At 37.9% G+C, this 18,881-nt stretch overlaps 1 protein-coding gene across 3 annotated transcripts in view; it reads left to right on the top strand.

Annotated features, from left to right (window-relative positions):
* The window catches only part of LOC139480061 (tyrosine-protein kinase Yes-like), a 65,198-nt gene that overhangs the window by 5,314 nt on the left and 41,003 nt on the right, over nt 1-18,881 (top strand). Inside the window, exon 1 of one of the 3 annotated variants that reach the window (XM_071263041.1) lies at nt 3,015-3,208. The exons of 1 other annotated variant lie outside the window; for it this stretch is intronic. The gene's annotated coding sequence lies outside the window, so the exon portion shown is untranslated. Of the gene's footprint in view, nt 1-3,014; nt 3,209-9,450; nt 9,519-18,881 lie in introns of those variants that run through there. One more of the 3 variants, XM_071263042.1, reaches the window with a different exon arrangement.

Raw genomic sequence — 18,881 nt, 5'->3', positions numbered from 1 at the left:
GTAGGTGGTTGCAGGGTTTCATGTTTTTGTCCAGGAAGTTGACTAGTTGTCAACCGTATTCATGTCTTATAGGCATTTTTTCATCTTAAGTAGGGCGGTCGGGTAGCCTAGTGGTTAAAGCATTCGCTCGTCACGCCGAAGACCCGGGTTTCGATTCCCGACATGGGTACAATGTGTGAAGCCCATTTCTGTTGTCCCCCGCCGTGATATTGCTGGAATATTGCTAAAAGCGGGGTAAAACCATACTCACTCACTCACTCTTCTTAAGTAATCATATGGAAGAATGTCCTTTCCCAAAGTGATAAAATCGTGAGAATGTCTAAATACCATTTGTCTCCTGCAAATGGTTGTTGGCAATCTTCTGAAGATTAACATCTAGTCCCAAAAGAAAACTTAAATTATACAAAAAAACAAAAGATAGTTGTTAAATTATCTTCATAAAATATAATAAAAAGGAGTCGCGAGACTTTCTTCATATTCAGCCTGGTACTGTCGTAATCTAGACTTGCCAACTATTATAGACTTGAATGAGCTGTATGTGGTATATCTAAGTTTCAGGGTCTGTATGACAGACTAGGTCTTCTGCAGCCAGTCTGTCTATTGTTCTGATGGTTATATTCAGTGCAAGTTTTAACTTATACACATGATTATGTATCTACTGTTTGTATCTTTTGTTGAAAAACATTTTTGTTGGAAGGCAAAATAAGGCATGATAAGCTTCAAAATAATCAAATTTAGTAATTATAATTGCAGATGCTGCATTTTGATTCATTCTTAGTCTTTAATCTTTGATTCATGGATACTTCATTCTTAGTATGTCAGTGTTAATGCAAAGAATGCAACATTTTATCCTGTTTTACTAATTTATGCTGGGAATAATTAGGAGTAAAGATTGATTCTATTTCTATTCCAACATTCCTACGATGACCCACCCTCCGCTGTGGCTGGTATAAGGGGCGGGGGAGAGGGACATCTGTTCCTATAGTTAAGCACACATCCATCTCCGGTGTGATTAGTTCCTGCACCAGGCTCTGCAGCCTCCATCTAGACTTGCTCTCTCTGTTTCACAAGTACTCCATCGCTTTCACTTCATTTCATCTGTCCACTCATCACTCATTTCCCTGGACATGATGGGGAATTGTTTTACCTTTCTCAGCATGCTCAGGAGAAACACTTGTCTGAATAATGACAGCAAATACTACTTCCCCTTGTACTACCTTCAACATGGGACTGTTTTTTGTTTGTTTGTTGTTAACGCCGCACACAGCAATATTCCAGCTATATGACGGCGGTCTGTAAATAATCGTGTCTGGACCAGACAATCCAGTGATTTATATCATGAGCATCGATCCACACAATTGGGACCGATGACATGCATCAACCAAGTTGGTGAGCCTGACCACCCGATCCCGTTAGTTGCCTTTTACGACAAGCAGAGTCACCTTTTAAGGCAAGCATGGGTTGCTGAAGACCTATTCTACCCCGGAATCTTCACGGGTCTAACATGGGACTGATTCCCTTGGGATGAACACAGTGGCGTGTCCTCTACCCATGTTCTTGGGCATGTTGGAAGAAATTGTTGAAATGAAAAATTCATCATTGTTGTGGCCATGGTGATATGTGATATTATTTATGTCTGTATTCATTGATCTATATGTTTGGTTGGGTTGTTGTTAAATGCCACACTCAGCAATATTCCAGCTAAATGACGATAGACTGAATAATAATCGAATCCAGATAATCCAGTGATTGACATCATGAACATCGATCAACGCAATTGAGATACAATGACATGCAAGTCTGACCACCCGATCCGTATGTCGCCTCTTACAACAAGCATAGTTGCCTATTACATCAAGCATGGTTTGCTGATGACCTGTTCTTCCCCAGAAATTCAGGGTGAATATAGGTGAAATATTACAGTCAACAGTAAAATGTTCTCTAAATATTTGTTCAAATTTGGTAATAATGTCCTATCAACATTTTAATGATAATAATCATAATGCTTTAATGTCATTTGTTCGTAGCAGAGTCAGTGTACAATGTGAAATAAACAAGTTTCATAAGGAAAATCTTGTGAATAAATTTCAGTTAATGTTATGATTGTGAACAAGGTGCTTTTGTTATTTCATGTTGTAGTCTGGTTGCTTTTCTTGTCAGAATTATCACTATAGTAGCCATGGAGTTAACTGTTTATTTAGTTTGTGCAAAAACCCATGTACATATAATTATATACAGCTGTACCCGTGAAGATCCATGTAGAATAGGTCTTCAGCAACACTTTCTTGTCGTAAAAGGCAACAATGCTTGTCCAGAGGCGATTACGGGATTGGATGGTCAGGCTCGCTGACTTGGTTAATGCATGTCATTGTATTCCAACTGTGTGGATTAATGCTCATGATGTCAATCACTGGATTGTCTGCTTCAGACTTGATTATTATTCAGACTGCTGTCATATAGCTGGAATATTGCCGAGTGCGGCATTAAACAACAAACAAACAAAAACAAACAAGCTGTACCCGTGAGGTCGTCAGGACAGTGTAGATCATACGACTGAAAGCCAAGTTAGGAGGATTGTGTGGATGATTGATCTGGCTTACTGTGTGTCACTGTACCCCAGTAGTGTCGATTGTTGATCCTGCTATCAACCACTGGTTTGTCTCGCCAGACTTAATTTCCATGCCGTCATGAGTCTCGACGTTGTGTTCCCCTCATGTTGCAAGTTGGACTGATCTGATCATGAAAGCATCACTGTCACAGAGGGAGTAAAAATTACATGAAAGTGGAACGAATTAATCAAAGGTTTATTTGTTTCTTGAACTCATGCGATTATGAATGTTCTAGGAAGATCGGCCATGTGTCAGAAATGCTTAGTGCGTCGCTCTGCTGAGTTGATGCCCTGCATCCTATTGATGTGCTTGTTCCTGGTGTCACACAATTCTAGGAAGAGATCAGCCCGGTGACGCTGACACTCAGGAAGCAAGGATGTGACGAGGGTTTTAAAGTCTGAGCAATGTGCGTATGCAAGTTTCAAGTTGGAGAAGACCTTAGTATGAGGATGTCTTATTACTGAAGTTGTTTTGTGCCCATCCATGTGTTGTGGAATAGTCTTGTGATCATTGTTTGTTGTGGAAAACAGTTTTACCTGGAGTCGTTTCCGGAGAGTTGATGATAGTGGACAGTACCTTGGTCAAACAAGTTCCATAAGGTAATCAACCTTTACGCGATGAAGACACATGATGAAGAAGCGTCTCGTTGTGGTTATATTTTATCAAGGTGTCATTTCGTCATTTATAATTTGTAACTAATATTTGGTGCTTTTTTCCAGAAATTACCTTGTTTTCACTTGAATTAGTGAGTCTTTAATGAAAATGCTTGATTCCATTATCCAGTGATTTCAAGAGTTCAGTTTAGTTATGAGTTGTTAGTGTGGTATGTGTAATTATGTGTTTGTTTTGAATGGAAGGGCAATTAAAACAAACAGTTGTGATTAAAGTCTCATTTAAACCCTGAAAAAAATATCTCCAAAAGATTCCGTGCAATAATGGTTTGGCAAGTATTGATTTCTTCAATTTTAGGAATGAACAGATTCTCAGCAGTCCTTTCTAATATACATTAAAAGACAATTAATGAAACCTTAAAATCTTGACTTGACCAATCCAGTTCACTTTTTGTGAATAAAATATGTTAATGAAAACCACAAAACTCCACAAAAACCTTTGTGTATTTCCATATAAGAGACTCAGTCATTAATTAATACATGTTAGTCTAGATGAGACTGTTGTTTAAACTCTTTGGTAGAAGCATGTCAGTATATCATGCCAGAATCCTTTGTTGTGAAAATGTGAAGATCCGGGGTAGAATAGGTCTTCAGCAACCCATGCTTGCCGTTAAAGGCGACTAACGGGATCGGGTGGTCAGGCTCGGTGGCTTGGTTGATGCATGTCATCGGTCCCAATTGCGTGGATCGATGCTCATGTTGTCATTCACTGGATTGTCTGGCTCTATTATTTACAGACCGCCGTCATATAGCTGGAATATTGCCGAGTGAGGCGTTAAACAACAAACCAAACCAAACCAATCGTTGTGATGCTTTGTGAATCATAACATACCTTATAACTATTCAGGTAGCATTAAACATGTTTTCAACTGTTACACTAACTTGTGATGAGTGGATGGGCCAGCCTTGAAATAATCCAGCCTTGAAATAGTCCACTAGCACTCCATGCTTTTGTTCTCATGTCTGGTTGATACAAGGATCGGATGGTTACAATGTGTGACCCCCATTTGACAAAACGATGGAAACATTTTAACTGACATTAGTCTATATTAAAGTATGGGAGTTATGATCATTGTAGGGCAACGAATGCTTTGAGGAGTGGGGAATGGCTGATTATGCAAACTTATGCCAAGTTTGTTTGTTGCTCATGCTATCAACCACTTGTTTGTGTGACAAGGACTTGATTATTTACACCTGGGTCAGTGACTTGACTGATTGCTTTTCACTGGCCCCCAATGTTGTTGATCTTTGTTCATGCGTCCTGATCTGACCAACACTGGATGGTTATCAGGTGACCGTTATGTAGCTGGAATATTGCTGACTGTTGGTTTAAGCAACAATCAACCATCTCATGGTGACAGGAAGGTGTATGTGTTGTGATATGCTGGGCTGCTGTTCCTCAGAAACACCAGGTAGCCATGACTAAACATCCCTGACAGGCTGGTTGTCCAAACTGCCACAATCAAGTTGCGTCCGTAAGTGTGCCAGCAATCTGCACATGTATATGGTTTATGGGTTTGAAAATTGGTCTGTCCTCTTTTTTTTTCTATGTTTATCAGCACCATAAGCTCCGGGATGATTTACAGATTTACTACCTGGGTACCCGACCCCCTATTACCCGACCCTACCTGGGTACCGGCTGTAGGTTGGGTACAAAGTATAGCCCTGGCAAAAACTATTTAGATGCATGTGTCAAACGATCAGATCATGCATACACTGAAGTTGATAGACGCTTAATCCTTACTCGAACATATAAATGTCAGAACGAATGCTTGCATAGTCAGAAAGAAATGGGAGCATTAGCTATACTCATAGTGTAACCATGGAGTTTTACTGTTAATTTCATTAACCACGGGTCTGGGTAGTTGTGTGGGTACTCAGGACACATCCGATCAGAGTACTAAAGTAATCACGGAAATGAAAAAAAACTTTTTTCGACCTCAGATCTTAAATAAATGCAGTTCATATACAAAATATGTAAATATTCAAACAACTAAATTAGTACTAATTGGGCTGTGGCACAAATACAGCGTATCAAATGTTTTTATGCTTTTTTAAACGTAACAGTGTGTATAAATTTCTGAATAAAACAGACTATTGTGAAACAATAGTGTAAGTATGACACCTTGACGACAGGTGAGAACAGGTGCATAATGCCTATAGTCTGTTTCTGCTATGTCAATTTGGACTTAGTTTTATTTTTGAATGTTGAAAGTGCCGACAAATTACCTCCTGTAAAGTACATCTTGTATTGTTCACTGAGATCAAACTAGCAAATCCAGACTAGTACTTTTCGAGTTGTTATGTTATTTCGTATTTTCAGCTACGTAACACTTTAAATTGAGAAAAACAGGGTTTTTTCATTTCCGTGACTACTTTAGAGTTACCCATCCAGAACCCTAATAAGCATTATCTTGGGTTTCCCCAAAGTGGCAGCTTCACTTGCTGACATTCTGTTAAAAACGTTGTCCTTTACCAATGGTGTTGCATGTGACGAGATGAGACAAGGCGTGTTACCAGGAATCCCTCACATAAAGCTCTCAACTTCAAAAGGACCGAAATATCAGAAATGTCACATGGGACTTTATGACTCAATATTTTCCTGAGGTCAGAGATCAGTGTTTCCTAGTGAGAGAGGGACAGTTTGCTTTGCATGCTCAAACACTGTTGATATGGTATAGCCTGGTGCAACAATCAAACCTCCTACAGGATTTATCAGAAATATGATATTGTTTGATATGGGGAAAAACTGTTTCCCTTGCTATCCGACAATGCTTGTTTGATGTCTTGGCTGTTTGATGACATGGAGGCGTGGGCAGCCTCTCATCCCCATCGAAGTCCTAGCTCCTGGTTTGGAGACATGTTTCGTAAATAATGTTTTGTACATCTCGAACACCATGGTTATACAATATCTATACATTTGTTTGACTCAGATTTAATCAGATAGTTTATCAGTGAATGACACGTGTAGGTTTTTTTATAAAGCAAATTGTAAACTTTTATAATGTTTATTAGGGTGAGTGGTTGTTTATTGAGATATGGTTGGAATTGGGGTGTGGAAATGTTTAGGATCCTAATAGTTTTGTAAGTATGACCTGATGGAATTATGATCGAAGTGTAAACATACCAACGTATTTAACTGTATTTTTTGTCATGGCCATTAGCTGTGTATGTTATCATATGTAATTTATGGTGATGGAGATAAACTTATAATGACATAACAGATATAGCGAACTCACTTTGTGGTCACTTGTTTACTCTGTCAATGACAATGTTTATGTTTATAAAGGACTGTTAATTTCTGAGCTGCTCAAGTGTCACCAATCAGACATATTGATGCCTTGAAACCCTCCTGTCTTACAGTTTTGAGAATTTGGATGAAAGTGTTATGATTTATTGTGTCCTGTTTGACACATGTTTGACTTCATGTTGGCACAGTGGGTTATTTCACTGTATGGTTGTAAGTGACCACTGACTACCATATTTTCTTGAGTATAGTGCGCACCCATGTATAATGCGCACCCCCCTCTAGCGGATTCAGTATTTTTGAAAAACAAATTTTCGCTTATCAAGCGCAGAAAATAATTATTTTGTACCCCTTCAGCGAAGTTCAGTAAATGAACGGGTGATGAGGAACTTGGTCAGTACAAATTCGAAATTGGAGATAAAAAAATCACCAGACATGTTGATTTACCGTTTATATTGTATTTTTGGTTCTGCTAGGCATTGTTTTCCATCCAGGGATTAAGATTACCTTGTGTATTTTCTCGTAAACTAAGCCGGAAACAGCAATCAGCTGTACAAACGTTTTCTTGGAATCTACCGGTGATTCGGTCAAGACACACCAAATGATATATTGATGAATAAGCAGTGTTAGAAATTAGCTGGAGTCCTTTATTTGTTTAAACCTTAAAATTGGAGCTGTTCCAAATTCTTAATTTGAGACAAATTGAATGCACTATACACACATTTACTTTTGTTTGAAAAGTTAAGCCTTAATGTAAACAATAAAAATCAAAAGGAGATCTTATCAACTAGTGGGCATGGGTGGTCCAGTCGTCAAAAGCGCTGCTATTCACCGTGCAGAGTTGTCTCCCTTCGGCATTCCAGAATCTTATGATTGTGGGTTCAAATCTCGGTTAGTCCTGATTTTGTTTCTTGGTTTATCAGCACCATTCTCGTGCTCATTGGTTTCACCTAAGTGGTAAATGCCTGAGACTTGCATTACTTTACACCTACATTAAGCTGACACGCCATGATACATCTTGAAAACTGTTCAAATTAGTGTTAAACCCAACTCACTCACTCTATTATGTACAGTTTACTGTCGGACATCCTTACATTTGCCGTTTTTTGTATCAGCAGTTGATATTCAGCAGGAAAATCCTATCTTGTAAATTAAAAAAAAGGACTCAACAGCAGGAAGTAGTGTACAAATGTATACTTGCACAACACAGCACAACTGTGTGAGCTTATCAGTGATTGTCACCTCTGTAGGTGTACGATGATAAGGGCTTTATGGGAGCTGAATCCTACATTCAAGCTTTTAAGTTGACTTGAATAGTTTGCATGATCACGTTGTAGAATATTGGCTATATTTTAGATAGAAAGGTTTGGGGTATTTTGTGTAAATCAGGTTTTAATCCAGTCACTACATGGTTATAGTGCCATCGATGAATAAACATCACAATCAGTTTGTGTTGGTTATTCAGTCAGTCAGAAGCCTTCAAAAAAGCTTCATCTATATATAGTGCCACAGTGGTGACAGTGTAGACTAACATCTCGTCTCCGAAATAACATATTTTACCGATGAAAACAGTTGTTAAATTATAGTTAAAAAACTATATTACAAAGGAGCCAAGAGACTCTCTTCATTTTCAGACCTGATACTGCAGTAATGTAGACTTGCCAATTATTATAGACTTGCATGGGCTGTATTGGCTATATTTGTTTCAGGGTCTGTATGACAGACTTGTGACAGGGGTGGTTTGGAACAGGATTGACTGCAAGTTTGTGTTGTCAGGAAGGGGTATTGATTACAAGCACAGCTCCATGTAACAGATACACACATGTGCACACAGTAATCTGTATTCAAGCATTTATACAGGGTGAGAATCGCAGGTATATCTTTTGAACTTCCTAGTTTGCCACAGGAGACTCATATGTGGTGATAGATATGTTTAGGAGGGAACTTTTTGCATTGTTTACCATGTTCAGTGATCCTCTTCTATGTGTTATGCAATTTGTTGCTGGCTTCTTGCAATAAACATCATCACAATTTTTTTTGTTTTAATATATGATTTTAAGTGCCCTCATCAGCATTGTCGGGGACCAGGAACTAAATATATGTCTTTACTGTGCCATTGGGGCTGTAATACAAGGAACCCTGACAGACTGGTACACATTGTTACACCTGCACACATGGATACACCTGTACACATGGATACAGCTGTACACACTGATACACCTGGACACATAGATACACCTGTACACTTTGATACACCTGGACACATGGATACAGCTGTACACACTGATACACCTGCACACATTGATACACCTGCTCACATTGAAACACCTGTACACATGGATACACCTGCACACATGGATACACCTGCTACACCTGCACTTATACACTCTAGTATACTGACACATGTGTACACATGGATGCACCTGTAATATTGATGCAGTTATACACTCTAGTACACTTGAGCTCTGACACCGTGGACACATGGATACACCTGTAATACCCCAATTGCATGGACCGATGCTCTTGATATCAATCACTGGATAGTCTGGTCCAGACTCAATTATTTACAGACTGCCATCATATGGCTTGAATATTGCTGAGTGCAGCGTTAAACAACAAACAAACAAACAAACAAACACCTGTAACACATACAGTGGATCTCCATAATCCTGCTTACAAAGTGTTCTCAGTGCCAAGTTATTCATTTGTCCATTAATCATGTTAATTCCTTATTGTGACTTTACTACTACATGTACTAGGAGTGGGTGTGTCCCAGTTGTTCGCTGTGTACAATACATGCCCACACACATGGCTGTCAGATCATGTGCAGATAGAACCTGTACGCAGTACGCCTGTTTTATCCTTGAGGACATGACAATCAGGAAGTAATCGTGTGACCTACATATGCATAGATTTGGTATATGCTCGACACTGTTGAGATGAGTTGGCGTACCCATTGGGGAACACAGTTGTAATCATTGTCATACAGAGGTAATCTCTTTATTTCATAGTTTGGTCACAAATTGTATTTCGGGATGTTCATGACTTCACTATTAGACAAGTGGCATAGGTGCCCAGTCGCCTAGATACCACAGTTTGTTGTGCACTTGGGTTTTCAAAAGATCTAGGATCATAGGTTCAACTACACACCCTGATTAAGTTTCTCGGTTTGTCAGCAACTTACCTGTGCTTAAGGGTTTTTCCAATGGGTAAATGTCTCAGACCTGCGTCACTTCGGGCTTTTTCATCCCACATAAAGCAGACACGCAAATATGTGAAATTCTTATCCAAGGAGGATTAACCAAACTAACCACTCGCTATTAGGTCATTCCATGTTATTGACCAGTTGAATATGTAGCTATATTACTGTGTTTTCTTGTGTATTGTGGGCATTTGAGTATAATGTATTTTTTTTATTTTCCCTGCTTGAGGACAAGTGAATATTTTATCCAATTCTGCTGCCCTTGACATTGATTGATTTCGCCCAAATAAAGCTTGTGGCTTAAACTTTTTGGGAAAATTAATATAAGTATGTTACATTAAAAATGATGAGTTAAATATAACAGGGTTCAAAAACAGAGTAAAAATTGGCATCACAATCATCTCAACTCATATATTTAAAGGACATTGTTTAGTTGGTTTGTAATAGATCTGAGGTTATCCCCATAGGTCAAAGGTCATCCAAGTTTTACTGGTATGTTGTGGTCAGAGCAATAATCAATAAGTATGGTCTTGTTTTACTGGGTGATCTTGGTGCTACAATACTTCTATACCACTGCGTACTTTAACAAAAACATATACCGTATTCAACGTAATAAGCGCCCAGGGCGCTCTCAAAATTAGAAATAGGGGGCTCTTATCAGAATATTATTTTGGTGGAAAAAAAACAGAGTTGAAAGATAAATTTCGTGGTTTATGCTGACAGCCTGAAGTGTTTATGTACGACAGATATATTTTTCCAGAATTTAATGGCCCATAATCAAGGGTGCATATAACACATGAGTGCGTAATATACGCGAATAAATAAGTCTTGTGCACATTGATCAATCGGAAGGGGTGCTAATTGGGATTGTTCACCAGCCAATATATTAGCAAATGTCGCCGTGGGTGCTTATTAGAGCAGGGCGCTTATTATGTCGAATACGGTATTGCTCAAAGTGCTTAGCTATGTGAAACAAAGCTAATTTTCTCAAGATATCAAACTACATGTGTGATAGTATCAGGAAAAGTAACTATTATCTACTGAAATATTTATGAATAAGAAGTCATTATTGTAGTCTGACAGTCACATTTTTTCTGTTTCCTGTGAGTCAGAAGTCACGTTTGCCTATTGTCAGAGGCTATTCAGAAATCCCTTCATGACCTTTGTTGGGGTCATTCAAGTTACAGGGAGGATGTCATTCCTATTGTCTAGTTGACTCGTACATTGCTGCAGCTTGACAGACGGTCCCAGTCATTTCTTCCTGAACAAATTGACCCTACATCTCAGAGTCAGGTCATCAAGAATGAATCTATTGCTTTGCATTTCTGATGCATGGCTGATCATGAAACAGCCTGATGTAGATAGAGAAGCACTACGGTTTTGTATGATGTCAGACTGATCAAACTTGGTGTGGGGATCTAGGTGCGAGGTTTTTTACCAGTGTACCACGATTTGAAATGCTAATTAATACGTATCACAATACATGTCGAAATATAGGTATACATGCGTTACCCCGCAATAACCAATATATCGCTATATTGAAGCGCGCAATAGCAAGGGAACACTGTATTGCTTTTTTCAGTATCATGGATTTTTTCATCTTATTAGCAAAGTAGGTAAACGACAATTAGAATTAAAATTATGAAACTGAGAAAATATGCAACTAGATTCCCGTGATCGAAAAAGCGAAACTTTTCGCGATCCAGCTAATGTGTCTATTATAAATGCGATGTAACCAAAGCAACATCCAATAAAATGGCTTACGGCAAGTAAGTTGTTTAAATTGTGTGCGGGAATACTTCTTGTTGTTTTAACTATCTAATGTCAAAACATTGGGTTGTGATCAAAATAACAAGACGACTGCCGAAAGCCTCAGACTGTTCCATACATAAAATATATGTATTTTAATTTTATTTTTTACAGCATGTATAGTAAATAAGCAACTAAAATAACAAGATATGAGAATGTATTGTCTACAATTTGAAAAGTTGGAAGAATGATGTTGGATGATAAATATAATCTCACCCTCGTGTCTTTTGATTTCAAATATATCAACGCGAGTTGATAAAAGTGAAAAAATTCCGAGGCTTGCCTCGTGTTGATATATTTGATATCAGAAGACACGAGGGTGAGATTCTCTGTATTCCAGAAACAATAATAGTTTCAGGTACTTCTGATCATTCAATTAAACTTCTTTTCAGTAAAAATATCTTGTTTTTTTTACTGAATCACTGGTAGAGTACGAGGGAAAATGTGTACATAGTGTAAACAGATGATTGCTATTTCAAGCTAATTTTATGAAACAGTTGAACATGATAATCTTAATCTCTTTCTATAAATAAAATATTGACTAGCATTACAGGAAATACAATTGACAGATTTCAATTGTAAATCACTATCTCTAATGATATATTATCGCTGAGTTCACATTTTCATTGACCAACTTTGTTTTCTTCTTTTTGGTCTCTCTTTTGATATTCTGTTTGGGCCTGGGTATATATACTGAAAAAAATAATCTGCCCTTAAACGTTTTGAGAAACCTAATTATGCTTCATATTGTTGAGGAAAAAAATAGAAATTACCAGCCACAAAAATTGCATTGTTGTTTTTAGGAATAAAATGTTTTTGCTCATAGTTTTAATTAAAAAATATCTGGTTTTGCAGCCATAGCTGAAAAAAATATATCTGGTCTCAATACAAAATACCAAAAACAGTCTCTCAAGTGTGCAAGAAATTTATACACTATGCAAAAGAAAATATGGTATGCAACAAGTGCATATATCTTTTGTACTAATGGAAGTTAGAGGCATGAAATCATACTGTAGGAGACATGGTTCCACAGACTGAAAGTGTTTGATTAAGCTCCACTGCATTGGACATATGTTTACCCAAACAAGCAGGATATTATTAAACAAGAAGAGTTACTTTATCATTTAGGTAACTGGAGGTGGGGAACTTTCAGAGTCATGTTATGTCACATGTTTGATTATCCAGGGTATTGCATGTGTCTGCATTCTGTCACCAGCCTAGTTTCATTTCGGAAGAGATGTAACCACCTCCATCCCTCTTATCACATGTCCCTTGAAGATCACCTGTGAAGATTCCGGGGTAGAATAGGTCTTCAGCAACCCATGCTTGCCGTAAAAGTCGACTATGCTTGTCATAAAAGGCGACTAACGGGATCGGGTGGTCAGGCTCGCTGACTTTGTTGATGCATGTCATCGATCCTAATTGCGTAGATTGATGCTCATGATATCAATCACTGGATTGTCTGGCCGAGACTCGATTATTTACACAGACCGCCGTCATATAGCTGGAATATTGCTGTGTGCGGCGTTAAACAACAAACCAACCAACCCTTGAAGATTGGGGTTAGAATTGGTCTTCAGCAACCCATGCTTGTCATAAAAGGCGACTATGCTTGTCGTAAAAGGCGACTATGCTTGTCGTAAGAGGCAACTAACGGGATCGGGTGCTGAGGCTCGCTGACTTGGTTGATGCATGTCATCGTATCCCAATTGCGTAGATTGATGCTCACTGTGTCAGTCACTGGATTGTCTGGTCCAGACTTGTTTATTTACAGACCACCGTCATATAGCTGGAATATTGCTGAGTGTGGCATAAAACAACAAACCAACCATATCATATTATATGATTGGAAAAGTAGAGGACGAGATAGAATAAGAAAATTAGTAATAAAATTAATGATTTTAATAGAGCGCAACTTATTCAGATGTCCTCTGCTCAAGAGCGCTCAGTCATATGCTCTTTTGAAGAGAATGGTCCGTGTTAACAGAACACTTCTGGTGGCCTTGGATCTCTTTTTCAAAAGAGGAATAGATAGAAAATAAGTGATTTCGGTTTCAGTATTTCAGTGTGGGCATGTCACTTTGTAAACAACAAACGTATTGTGGCGTTAAACAGCAATCATCACACATCACATCTTATCACATAGTTACCACATAACTTTCGCTCGGTCATAAGGATGAAATCAACAACCAATCATAATGCCCCTTCTAAACAAAGGTTGGCAGAGATCAACGTTTAGACTCACTGCCTCATTCAGAGAGCTCTCTTCTTAATCAAATCTAACAACTGTTTTTACTGGATGTTTCCGGAGTATGAAGACAGTGATGGATGTCCTTATGCAACAGGACATTTTAAGTTGTATCAGAGTTGTATCGGAGATTCAGCAAAGCAAGTTGAGTTCTGGGAATATTGCTTTTAAAAAAATGTTTCAGACATGAAAAACCAAAGTGTGTTGATTGCATTGTGTCAACCAAACAGGACTCCTAATTAAGCTTATGATTGTGGTGAATTCTTGAAGGGAACTGGCATATACTACTCAAAAGAAGTTAAAGGACACAATAGTTAATCTGTCATGCAATGACAACTTAAATGATATGAAAGAATTAGCCAATCACAGTGCCTGATACACTGAATAATTCAGGATAGTGTTGCCTTCAACCAGGAAGTACATTCAGGTGGGTTTTTTTCAGGCTAACTAGAGCCATTGTACTTGTATGCATTGTATGGGGTTGTAGTGGAGTGTATGTGTTTTCCTAGACCAGTGATGTCTGGCTGGAAGTGCATGGTAGTATGTAATGATTTCTGGCACCAGAAGGAAATGATGATGAAGAGGCAACTTCTGTTGTACTTGCAAGCAATTTTCTAGTTTTCACAGGATATTGGTCACTTGACCCGAAACTTGACCAAAGCTTGACCCATTTGTATCGAATCAATGTGTTTGACTGGGTGTTGAATCCTTCGTTGTGATTGGCTGTGTGACACTCTTCTCACTGTTGTTGAATCCTTCGTTGTGATTGGCTGTGTGACACTCTTCTCACTGCTGTTGAATTCTGAGTTGTGATTGGCTGTGTGCCACTCTTCTCACTGCTGTTGAATTCTGAGTTGTGATTGGCTGTACGTGTGTCACTCCTTTTTGCTGCTGTTGAGGGTGGAGGTAGCCTAGTGGTTGAAGTGTTTCGCTTGCCATGCCTTAGACATGGGTTTGCTTCCCAACATCGGTACCATGTGTGAAGCCCATTCCTTGTGTCCACAGCCTTGATATGCTGGAATATTTCTTAAAGCGATGTAAAACCATACTCACTCACTCACTCACTCACTCACTCACTCACTCACTCACTCACTCACTGTTGTCAAATTAGGCACTATGATTGGCTGTGTGTCATTCCTCACTGCTGTTGAATCCTGCTTTTGTGATTGGCTGTGTGTCACACCTAGTAGCTGTTGAATCCTACATTGTTATTGGCTGCTCTTGTTTCTGTTGAGTCCTCTGCTGTGATTGGCTGTCTTACCCGTCTTGTCTCTGCGATTGGCTGTCCCACCCATCTTGTCTCAGCTATGCTGTTGGATGTGTATTCCTCTTTGCAATGAATTCTTCAAATAATATTTTGGTACCTTAATTGTCATAATAAAGGCCCCTTCTGTAAGCTCTAGCTGTTCATGTTTAATGACTGGTCTGTTAAATATGTTTATACATTGTGACGCAGCAGAATTGCTACGCAAAGCTGAACATGCTGAAAGCGACCGTAAACTGTTAGAACTTTTTTTCTCAGTGTAAGTATTGTGTGTTGATCTCTATTCAACACTTAACACTTCTCAAGTAACTTGAAACTTTTATGTTATCATGGTAGGACTCCATGAAAGTTTTCTGCTTTTGGAATGTTTATGATGACATTACAGTTTAAGTACTGACTTTTGAAACAATTGTATGTTTTCAGAACAATAATGTGTTGCTTTTAAAAATGGATTTAAATGTGTTAAATAACTCACTGCAATTTGTGAGTAAACCTGTAACCATGGTAATAGGTGACACCAACCCAAAACATATAACATTTAGGCAACATATGATAAATAGACACTTTTGTATGTCTCTGATTTAAAACATTTGAATCAATTAACCTGAACTTTTCTGTGATCAGTTTGCTTCAGGGTTGTGATAAGCTTTAATAGAAATAGAGTAATTAAACTTACGTTTCTGACCTTCGGTCAGACTTACACATACTTTCACTGTGTTAGCATGATGTAAACTAGAGTATCATCATGATCACATTACACCAACCTCATGATCAATAGTCCCGTGAAGAACCGGGATAGAATAGGTCTTCAGCAACCCATGCTTGCGGTAAGAGGCGACTATAGGATCGGGTGGTCAGGCTCACTGACTTGGTTGATGCATGTCATTGTATCCCAATTGCATGGATCAATGCTGGTAATATCAATCACTGGATTGTCTGGTCCAGACTTGATTATTTCCAGACTGCTGTCATATAGCTGGAATATTGCTGAGTGCAGTGTGAAACAACAAACAAACAAACATTATCAATATTTGAGTCAGCATATAATACTTAAGATTTTTTATTTTTTTTCTGAGATAGGTGTTTCTAAAAAAATTAATATATAACCTTACTGCCCAAATGAAAACAGAAAGCATTGTGTGATGTGATTGAGCGAGGCGGACTACCACAGTTTTTACACATTGTACTGTACGGACATTTGAGGAAATTTTTCACGATGTTCAGTTTCACATTTAAGTATAATTAATAGTTATAACTTTTTTTAATAATATTTCAGTCACAGGGAATTAACATATTTATCTTGAAGAAATCACATAAATACTGATATATGTATTGGTGTTTGATATTTCAAAAATCAATAAAAACATGCACATTTACAATTTAACATCAATGTATTGTTTGGAATTAAGCATGAAAGTCAAGGGGTAGATAAATCATGTATGTAATATACATCATAGCAAAATGTGTGTGTTACGTTGTGACACTTCTAATAGAGCTGTGCCAAAAGTACATAGTTTTAGATGCCACAAGGATTCAGAATTGACACTCCAAAATGAATAGATATCTCTATGTTTCAACTTGAAAGACAGTTTTGTCACTTACTAATTGTTTGAAACATGATAAACTTCAATATGTCATGATTCATGTTGACGTATGAGCGCATGCCTTCAGCCATCGTCTCAACTACATTTGCAGTGTGACAGGGACGGTTCGGGAGAAATAGTAAGACTATTAACAGTTTATAAAGATTGTTAGTCCTGACAGATTTAACCTGTTTCAGCAAGCAGTGCGAGATGTCCCCATCAGTTCAGCCGAACCGGTTACCTTATAATCAAACATTGAAGCTCGACTGCCATGTGTGCGTTGTAGCAAGCTGGTGATGTGGGGGTTGACACATATCGGGGAGGTTTCTCTGGGATTAGGAATTTAGAGGTTTTTCATTCTCCGAGCTGGTGAGCTTCGGATGTTGTTGTTATAGTCGAAATGTTGGATTTAGCCGTGAAGGATGTCACTCACTGCCAGTTTCTTTTGTCGCTGTTGAGGAGCCATGTTGCCGAAAATACCGCTGTTGTTTTTATCTGGTCTAACCTGCATAATAACATAAAGGTAGGATGTTAAAGTTAATAATTGTTAGTGATCGATATTGGCTTGACTTTCGTATGGCACTTTAATGCAGTAATGATACATACCATGATATATTGTATGCTGCACTAGATTGCATTTTCAGTGGATGATGTTAGTGTATGCATGTGTGTCATTTAATTTGTGGTTTCTGCTGCGTATTTCACAAAAGAGTAACGGTGTTTGCACACTACAATGTTATCGTTGCTTTTTGGATCATGTTTTATTTTCTTAAATAAAAAATAGACCCTTATATGAAGTTCATTTTGACAACTTCGTAGTCTTCCGCCATTTTGTTTGATGTTGATCACAACACATGCTTAATAGACACATATGCAGGAAGCTGGATGCTAATAGATAACTTTTTGATCACATGGATCAAGTCCTAATTTCTCAGTTTAATAACTTCTATTCAATTTGTCACTCATGTAACAGTGATAGAAACTAACAGTGATATACAGAGCTCCAGATAAGCTGCGTATCTGCGTAAAATATGCATCAGAAATGCAGAAATATGCAGTAAAATAATATCCAAGCGTATCAAATACGCAACGAACATTACAGATACGCTACAAAAATAAAACTTGTGCGTATCATCAAAATATTGTGAAGTAACCCCGTGTATTCGATTGGCAAATCAGTAACTTATTTTGAAATTATAAACGGGCATTCCGTCAACCTTGCCAAACTCCATGATGACAGTTACATCATGATCATTTGCCATCACACTTTCTTGTGGAAGTATCGTGGTATTTTTGAGTCCTATAAAGCTCTTGAACCCACACAACATCAGTTTGCAGGGACTAGATGAATAGTGTTTTTAAATATTTAACTTAAAGGGGCACTGATCTAAAGCAATTCCCCGGGACTGGTTGTTGCCTTTGTTATTTTTTTTTCCCAGTGAGTACCCGGATGTATAGCAGAAATCTAGACTAGTTCGCGACCTCTGCTGCGCCATTCGTAAGCGCATTAGTCACTTTTATGGCTAGTAATAAGGGCGTATGGTCACATTGGTCAACAAAATGGAATACACTTTTCGAGATAATAAGGAAATGTAAGTATATTTGTGGGTAGCATCGGTAATGGTGACGAAGTTTTGATAAGTCACTTGCTTGGTAATTTTGCGATTTTCGTTTACACTATTTTTACTTGCAACACAAAGTATATATTTCACCTGAGCATTGCTTTTTTATAGCGTGTATATATTTTTTACAGTCAAAATGTGTAACATTTTCAAATTTATTAAACGCCTCAATATTCAGTTATTTTACAAAGTGACTAAAAAACATTTCCATCTGTATTATTATGATAACGAATTCCAAACATTTTGATGTTTAATGTCATGACCAAGAGACTGAAAATGTTACGTTAAAATGTACATTTCTATGTTGTTTGGCTTCTAATCCTACACAATAATCTGTTGTGATGTTTTTAGGCCCTTTTGATCAACTTAATCAATTTTAGTCAATCTGGACAGATGTTTCAGTCAAAATGACTGAAATATTTATACGTTTTATAAATTGCCTGAGAGAATCACATTTTACAAATAGACGGTAATATATACACGCTCACAAAGGAAAAGACTTGTGAAAACAACGTCTATCGCGCATTGAAGAATTTCTCAAACAAGACGTAGAGGAACAAGAACGAATCGGTTCAATGCTACAGCAAATGAAGGAAAACAAAATGCAAATATCATAATTACAACCT

Source organism: Haliotis cracherodii, unplaced genomic scaffold, assembly GCF_022045235.1.
Source record: "Haliotis cracherodii isolate W230 unplaced genomic scaffold, xgHalCrac1.p SCAF_4, whole genome shotgun sequence".
NCBI lineage: Eukaryota > Metazoa > Mollusca > Gastropoda > Lepetellida > Haliotidae > Haliotis > Haliotis cracherodii.
Note: the sequence above shows the minus strand (reverse complement) of the source record. Positions and strands in the feature narration are given on the sequence as shown.